This window comes from Medicago sativa, chromosome 2, assembly GCF_051527215.1.
Source record: "Medicago sativa cultivar Bolivia chromosome 2, Bolivia_mono, whole genome shotgun sequence".
In the NCBI taxonomy this organism is placed as follows: Eukaryota; Viridiplantae; Streptophyta; class Magnoliopsida; order Fabales; family Fabaceae; genus Medicago; species Medicago sativa.
Window position 1 is genome coordinate 61,343,913 of NC_140750.1, and position 8,109 is coordinate 61,352,021.

Below are 8,109 nucleotides of genomic sequence, written 5' to 3' on the forward strand. Positions count from 1 at the left end.
CACTGGGGATTTGAGAGTTACGCCTAGTCTTTATTTCCACGCTTGCGCTCTTTTTACTTATTTCTTTACTTGCTTTCCTATGTGAATAAATGTTTAAATTTTTGCAAACGTGTGGGGGTGAGAATATCAAAAGTCCTACACCCGGGGGTTGCCTCGTGTTTTGGATTATGCGATCAATCCAACATAGCTAAGGCATTTTGGAGGTGATGTTGTCGGCGCGTGTTGTCGCGTTTAGGCACTTTACTTCTGATTGTTCTATGACGCTATGGACCGTAGATAACCAAACCCATCGATGGCCATTTTTTAGGATGTAGTGCGGAGGCTAAACCGAGTGTTGTCTCGAGTTTTAGTCGTCACGCGATACTACACTCAAGTTAGACCTTCTTACGGATAATCATGGAGCGAGTGTTGTCTCGTGGCACCATGATATACGCAAGAGAGGTTGCAACTTGGGAACCTTTTTAGAACCCGGTTACTATTTCCTAAAGCCCTAGTTTCACCGGACACCGTGTCCACCCATGACTCCTTGACTTTGAAATTCAACCCCACCATGTTTTCTCCGTACTTGAATGTGATCATGCATACATGCATATATGCATACATGCATAAACTTTTTCCCATGCATTTATCGAAGGGCTTAGACAAATTGAATTTGTAAACATTGTAGGAATGGGAAAGACTAAGTCCTACAAGTTCATGGAGGTTGACTTGGCTAGTTTGAGGGATTTGGCACTCAAGATCAAGGATCCGATTGGTTTCCAACACCGTTATGGGAACTTACTTACCATTCTCCAGACTAATGTGGATGAGAAGCTTGTGCACACTCTAGTGCAATTCTATGATCGAGAGTATCAGTGTTTCACTTTTCCTGATTTTCAGTTGATGCCCACTCTAGAGGCTTATTCTTCTTTGACCGACTTACCCATAGCCAAAGGGACACCATTTGCGGGACTTGAGAAAGCTCCTACCCCATTGGTTATTGCTAAGGATCTTTATCTCAAGACCACTGATGTTTCCAAGAATCTTGTCACTAAGGATCACATTCGAGGGTTCACTTCAGGGTATCTACTTGATAAAGCCAATCTCGAAACCACTTGTCAAGACACTCTTGAAGCTATTCTTGCACTACTTATCTATGGGCTTATTCTCTTTCCACACCTTGATGACTTTGTGGACATGAATGCTATCATGATCTTCCGCTCCAAGAATCCGGTTCCTACTTTGCTAGCTGACACATATCATGCTATTCATGATCGATCCGGCAAGGGTCGTGGATATATCTTTTGCTACATACCTCTCCTATATAGGTGGTTTATTTCGCACCTTCCGAAGTCTTTCCATGATAACCCGGAGAATTGGTCTATTTCACAGAGAATCATGGCTCTCACTCCTAATAAAGTAGTTTGGCTCACTCCCGCAGCTAGAGTTAAAGAAATTATCTTTGGTGGTGGGAAGTTTCTTAATGTACCTCTTCTTGGTACCCGGGGTGGAATCAACTATAACCCGGAGCTCACCTTGCGACAATTTGGTTTTCCGATGAAAGATAAGCCCATCAATCTTGCTATATCTCCTTACTTATTTTATTACTCCAATGCTCCTACGGGAATAAAGGAGGATTTCATAGAGGCTTGGTCTAAGATTCGGAAGAAAGATGTGAAGCATATGGGTGTGAGATCCGGTATTGCTCACGAGGCCTATACTCAATGGGTGATAAACCAAGCTGAGAAGATTGGCATGCCTTACCCCGCCATGAGATATGTGTCTGCATCTACTCCATCCATGCCTTTACCTCTACCCTTGCCTACCCAGGAGATGTATCAGGAGCATCTAGCTATGGAGAGCCGATAGAAGCATCAGTGGAAGGCTAGATACTATGAGGCTGAGAATTTGATCATGACTTTGGATGGAAAAGATGAGCAGAAGACTCATGAGGTCTTGACATTGAAGAGGGAATTAGCTAAGGCTAGAAAAGAAATTGAAGAGAAAGACAGATTGCTTATGAGGGATTCCAAGAGGGCTAGGGGTGCCCGTGATTTCTTTGCCCGATATTGCAGCTATGATTCTGAGTCTGAGTCTGAGGATGATCCTGCCACTTCTTATGTTTGAGGATTTCTATCTCCTTTTGTTATTTCCAGTTGTTGTCTATGTTGTTGGCTTGGCATCTCAAAGGGATTTATCTTGAAAGACTTTGTAATGTTTGAATGTTTCATCTGGTGCAAATGTTTCAGCTGTTTAGTAATGTTTACAAAATTTCTAATTTGTCTAAAAACCCTTCGATAACATAAAAAGAGTCCTTTTTGCATATGCATTTACACATTTCATGCATCATATGCATTCATCGGTCACAAAAAAACTTCCCCCGTGCTCATTGCCTCCTGGTTTTTCCGCCGCAGTTTGAAAGGTGGCTCGTGCTCGCAAGGTTCACCAACCAGCTAGAATTCATCAAACAAGGTTGTACAAGAGGCGAAACATGGCTAACTTTGAGGAAGAAAATGCTCAGCTCCGCGCCGAATTGGCTGCTATGAAGGAAGACTTGGCTAAGGCTCATGACACTATGTCTACTCTGATGGCTGCCTAAGAACAACCAGCCACCTCTGTTCCAGCTTCTACTGAAGGGATTCCATCTATCCCGCTATCTACTGTGGCTTCTGATGCTCGGTTTGTTATGCCCAATGGGCGTCCTTATGGACTCTCAGCTTTCTATGCTCCTAACACTGCAGCTGGTGTCTCTGGTGTTGCCAATCAAGGGTCCATTCCCACAGCAACTTTTGTTCATACAAATACTTCTATGCCTCAAGTGACTACTGTTGTTACCGAACCTGTGGTACACACTGTGCCTCAGGTGATTGATGTTGACACTCCACGTGGACAGGACCCTATAGTAGAGGCTATGAGAGAACAATTAAAGGTGTTAGCCGGAGAGCTCCGTGAGGTCAAAGCTAGCCGTGGAAATGGTATTTATGCTAAGGCTCGTGATCTTTGCCTGGTATCCCGATTTGAGATTCCTAAGAAGTTCAAAGTACCAGATTTTGACAAATACAACGGATCTTCTTGTCCACATAACCATGTCATCCGGTACGTCCGAAAGATGGCCAACTACACAGATAACGATGCCCTAATGATTCACTGCCTCCAAGACAGCCTGGCAGAAGATGTGGCAGACTGGTACACTGGTTTGAGCAAAGACAACATCCATACTTTTGAAGAACTTGCTGCTGCTTTTGAAAGTCATTATGAGTTCAATACCCGTTTGAAGCCGAATAGGGACTCTCTTAAGTCATTGTCTCAGAAATCAGATGAAACTTTCCGTGAGTATGCCCAGAGATGGAGAGGGGCAGTTGCCCGTGTTTCTCCACGGCTGGATGAGGAAGAGTTGACACAGACATTCCTGAAGACTCTGAAGAAGGAATATAAGGAAAGAATGATAGTCTCGACACCAAACAACTTCTCCGACATGGTTACTATGGGAACTCGTCTAGAGGAGTCTGTTAGAGAAGGTATTATTGTCTTTGAAAAGGGTGAGTCCTCAACTGATGCGCCGAAGAAATACGGTAATGGTCATCATAAGAGGAAAGAATCTGAAGTAGGGATGGTATCCGGTAACCAGTCTACAGCTCCTGCTAATGCTACTCAGTTACCTTTGCCCTATCAATACATGCAGTACTCTCAACATCCTTTCTTCCCACCGTTCTACCAGCAATATCCTCTGCCACCGGGTCAACCACCAGCACCCGTTAATTCCGTTGCTCAGCAGGTACAACAGCAGCCTCCTGCTCCACAGCAGCAACAACAGGGTCCTCGGGCCAAGACTCATTTTCCACCAATACCCATGTGGTATGCTGAATTACTCCCAACTTTACTTGCTAAAGGACATTGTGTCACCAGACCAGGCAAGCCCCCACCTACGCCGTTACCTCCCAGGTTCCGGCAGGATCTTACATGTGAATTCCATCAAGGCGCTCAAGGCCATGATGTTGAGGGTTGCTACGCTCTTAAGTACATTGTGAAGGATTTGATGGACAGAGGACGGCTGACCTTTGAAAATAGTGTTCCGCATGTGCTCGACAATCCACTTCCAAATCATGGTGCTGTTAATATGATTGAGGCTTTCGAAGAAGCTCGGGTTCCTTCAGATGATCCCATTTTAGATGTCCGTAATGTTGTTACTCCTTTGGCGTTGTTACATGTCAAACTCTGCCAAGCTTCCTTGTTTAACCATGATCATGTTTCTTGTTCAGAATGTCTCCAAAATCCTATGGGTTGTTGTGTGGTGCAAGATGATATACAAAGCCTAATGGATGATAAGCACTTGGTTGTTAGTGATGTCTGTGTGATTGTGCCGGTGTTCCATGATTCTCCCGTTGAAAGAGTATCTCAGACAAAGAAAGTTGAGCCCTTGGTGATTAGGCTACCTGGCCCGGTGTCCTATGCTTCTACTAAAGCAATCCCTTACAAGTATGATACAACTATGGTTGAGAATGGAGTATAAGTGCCTTTGGTATCCCCAGCTACAGTTGATAACATTGCTGAAGAAGTTACAACTCTGAGAAGTGGAAAGGTCCGTCCACCCTTGTTTTAAAAGAAGGTGGTTACACCTATTGCCACCGTAACTCCGCCAGTTGTCCCTCCTGTTGACAAAAATGCCAGCTCATCGGGCCAGTCTATTGAAGAGTCCAATCTGGACGAGATCTTGAGGCTCATCAAGAAGAGCGATTATAAGATTGTTGACCAGCTGCTGCAAACTCCCTCAAAGATATCTGTCTTGTCTCTGATCCTGAGTTCAGAAGCTCACAGAAAAGTGTTGATGAAAGTACTGGAACAGGCCTATGTTGACCACGAAGTCTCTGTGGATCAGTTCGGTGGAATAGTGGGTAACATTACTGCTTGTAATAACTTGGGATTTGGTGATGATGAACTCCCCGAAGCAGGGAAACACCACAACTTAGCCTTACACATCTCAGTGCACTGCAAATCTGACATGATATCCAATGTGCTGGTGGACACTGGATCCTCCTTGAATGTAATGCCTGAATCTACACTGAGACAGTTGAGCCATCATGGAATTTCCCTAAGGGGAAGCAGTTATTTGGTTAAAGCTTTTGACGGATCTCGTAAGGATGTCCTTGGGGAGGTAGATCTACCAATTACCATTGGTCCTGAGACATTCCAAATCACTTTCCAAGGCATGGACATCAACGTTTCTTATAGCTGCCTCCTTGGAAGGCCGTGGATTCACGACGCTGGGGCAGTAACTTCTACTTTACATCAAAAACTCAAGTTTGTGAGGAACGGGTCCGCTGAAGGTACATCATTTCAAGGGTTGACTGTTGAAGGTGCGGAGCCTCGAAGAGCTGGTACTGCTATGGCCTCATTGAAAGACGCCCAGAAAGCTGTTCAAGAAGGGCAAGCTGCTGGCTGGGGCAAAGTAATACAGATTCTGGAGAATAAGCGCAAAGAGGGCCTTGGTTTCTCCCCAACCTCAGGCATTTCAACCGAAACTTTCTACAGTGCTGGGTTTATCAATGCTATAGATACTGCTGAAGATGGATATGTGCATGTGTTTGTTGTACCAGGAGGCACCGTGAGAAATTGGGAAGCCGTTGATGTTCCTTTAGTCATGCATGCTTCCATGTAATGTGTCTTGTTGCTCATGTTTTCTTTGTTTTCAAAATAACAATCCTTTCGCTCTGCCCAAGGCGAAAGTGATGTCTTTGTAAGGGCGTGTTTGTTTCGGCATTGCCGTTATTAATAAAAATCGTCGTTTTTTCCACGACTTTTGTTTTTTACTTTTTAGTGCCTTTTTCTTGGAAATAATGGTAATGCCAGAAAAAACCAAAACATCTGTATTTTCTTATTAATTTCAAAAATCTGCATGAAAAACTTTTTCTAAAAAAATCATCCCAATCATATTATGCAGATTGAACCATAATAAACCCGTTGAACACAGTGACCCTATGGTTCCTCCAAATTTTGAATTCCCGGTATATGAAGCTGAAGATGAGTAGGATGATGAAGAGATACCATATGAGATCACTCGACTGCTTGAGCAAGAAAGAAGAGCCATTCAGCCTCACCAGGAAGAGATTGAGCTTATCAACCTGGGTACTGAAGAGAACAAGCGAGAGATCAAAATTGGTGCTGCACTTGAGCCAGAGGTTAAAAAGAAGATTATTCAGCTTCTCCATGACTATCCAGATGTCTTTGCATGGTCCTATGAAGATATGCCGGGTTTAGATCCCAAGATTGTGGAACATCGGATACCGACAAGACCTGAATGTCCTCCTGTCAAGCAGAAATTGAGAAGGTCTCGTCCAGAAATGGCTCTTAAGATCAAGGCTGAGGTGCAAAAGCAAATTGATGCGGGTTTTCTCATGACAGCTAAATACCCTGAGTGGATTGCCAACATTGACCCAGTACCAAAGAAAGATGGGAAAGTTCGGATGTGTGTTGATTACAGAGATCTGAATAAAGCCAGTCCAAAAGATAACTTCACATTGCCTCATATTGATGTGCTTGTTGACAGTACTGCTCAATCCAAAGTGTTCTCCTTTATGGATGGCTTCTCAAGTTACAACCAGATACGGATGTCTCCCGAAGATAGAGAAAAAACGTCCTTCATCACTCCGTGGGGAACGTTATGTTACAAGGTGATGCCTTTCGGCTTGATAAATGCTGGTGCTACCTATCAAAGGGGTATGACCACTCTGTTTCATGACATGATTCACAAAGAGATTGAAGTATATGTTGATGACATGATTGTGAAATCAAGTGATGAGGAGCAGCACGTTGTGTATTTGAAAAAGATGTTTGAAAGATTGAGAAAGTACAAGCTGTGGTTGAATCCTAACAAATGTACATTTGGTGTAAGATCTGGAAAGTTGCTAGGCTTCATTGTCAGCCAAAGAGGCATTGAAGTTGATCCTGACAAAGTCTGAGCCATCAGAGAGATGCCGGCCCCTCAAACTGAAAAACAAGTCAGAGGTTTCCTTGGACGCCTCAATTACATTTCAAGATTTATATCTCACATGACTACTACTTGTGGCCCAATTTTCAAGTTGCTCAGAAAGAATCAGCCTGTTGTATGGAATGATGAATGCCAGGAAGCTTTTGATAGCATTAAAGAATACCTGTTGGAACCACCTATCCTTGTCCCGTCAGTGGAAGGAAGACCTTTGATTATGTATCTGTCAGTGTTAGATGAATCCGTGGGATGTGTCCTCGGTCAACAAGACGAGACTGGAAAGAAAGAACATGTTATCTACTATCTGAGCAAGAAATTCACCGACTGTGAGACTCAGTATACAATGCTTGAAAAGACTTGTTGTGCTCTAGCTTGGGCTGCCAAACGCCTGCGTCATTATATGGTGAATCATACAACTTGGTTGATATCCCGAATGGATCCAATCAAGTACATCTTTGAAAAACCTGCTGTTACTGGAAAGATTGCACGTTGGCAGATGTTGTTGTCTGAATATGATATTGTGTACAAAGCTCAGAAAGCAATCAAAGGAAGTATCCTTGCTGAGCATCTTGCTTGTCAAACTCTTGATGATTATCAGCCAATTAAGTTTGAATTCCCTGATGAAGAAATCATGTATCTGAAAGCAAAAGACTGTGAAGAACCACTAATCAATGAAGGGCCAGATCCCAATAGCAAGTGGGGATTAGTCTTTGATGGTGCTGTTAATGCTTATGGTAAAGGAATTGGGGCCATCATTGTAACCCCGCAGGGGCATCACATCCCTTTTACCGCTCGAATAACTTTTGAATGCACAAATAACATAGCTGAATATGAAGCATGCATCTTGGGTATTGAAGAAGCCATGGACCTGAGAATTAAGCACCTTGACATCTATGGAGACTCTGCACTTGTCATTAATCAGATAAAAGGTGAATGGGAGACTCATCATGAGAAGCTGATCCCATACCGTGACTATGCGAGACGTCTGTTGACATACTTTACAAAGGTGGAACTGCACCACATCCCTCGGGATGAAAATCAGATGGCTGATGCTCTAGCTACTTTGTCTTCCATGTTTCGTGTGAACCACTGGAATGACGTGCCCGTAATCAAGGTTCAGCGTCTTGACAGGCCCGCTCATGTGTTTA

General features: G+C 43.6%; 1 pseudogene; it reads left to right on the forward strand.

Moving 5' to 3' along the window:
- Nucleotides 1–2,470: 2,470 nt before the first annotated feature.
- LOC146949398 (uncharacterized) lies at nt 2,471–5,585 on the forward strand (annotated as a pseudogene).
- Nucleotides 5,586–8,109: the final 2,524 nt, after the last annotated feature.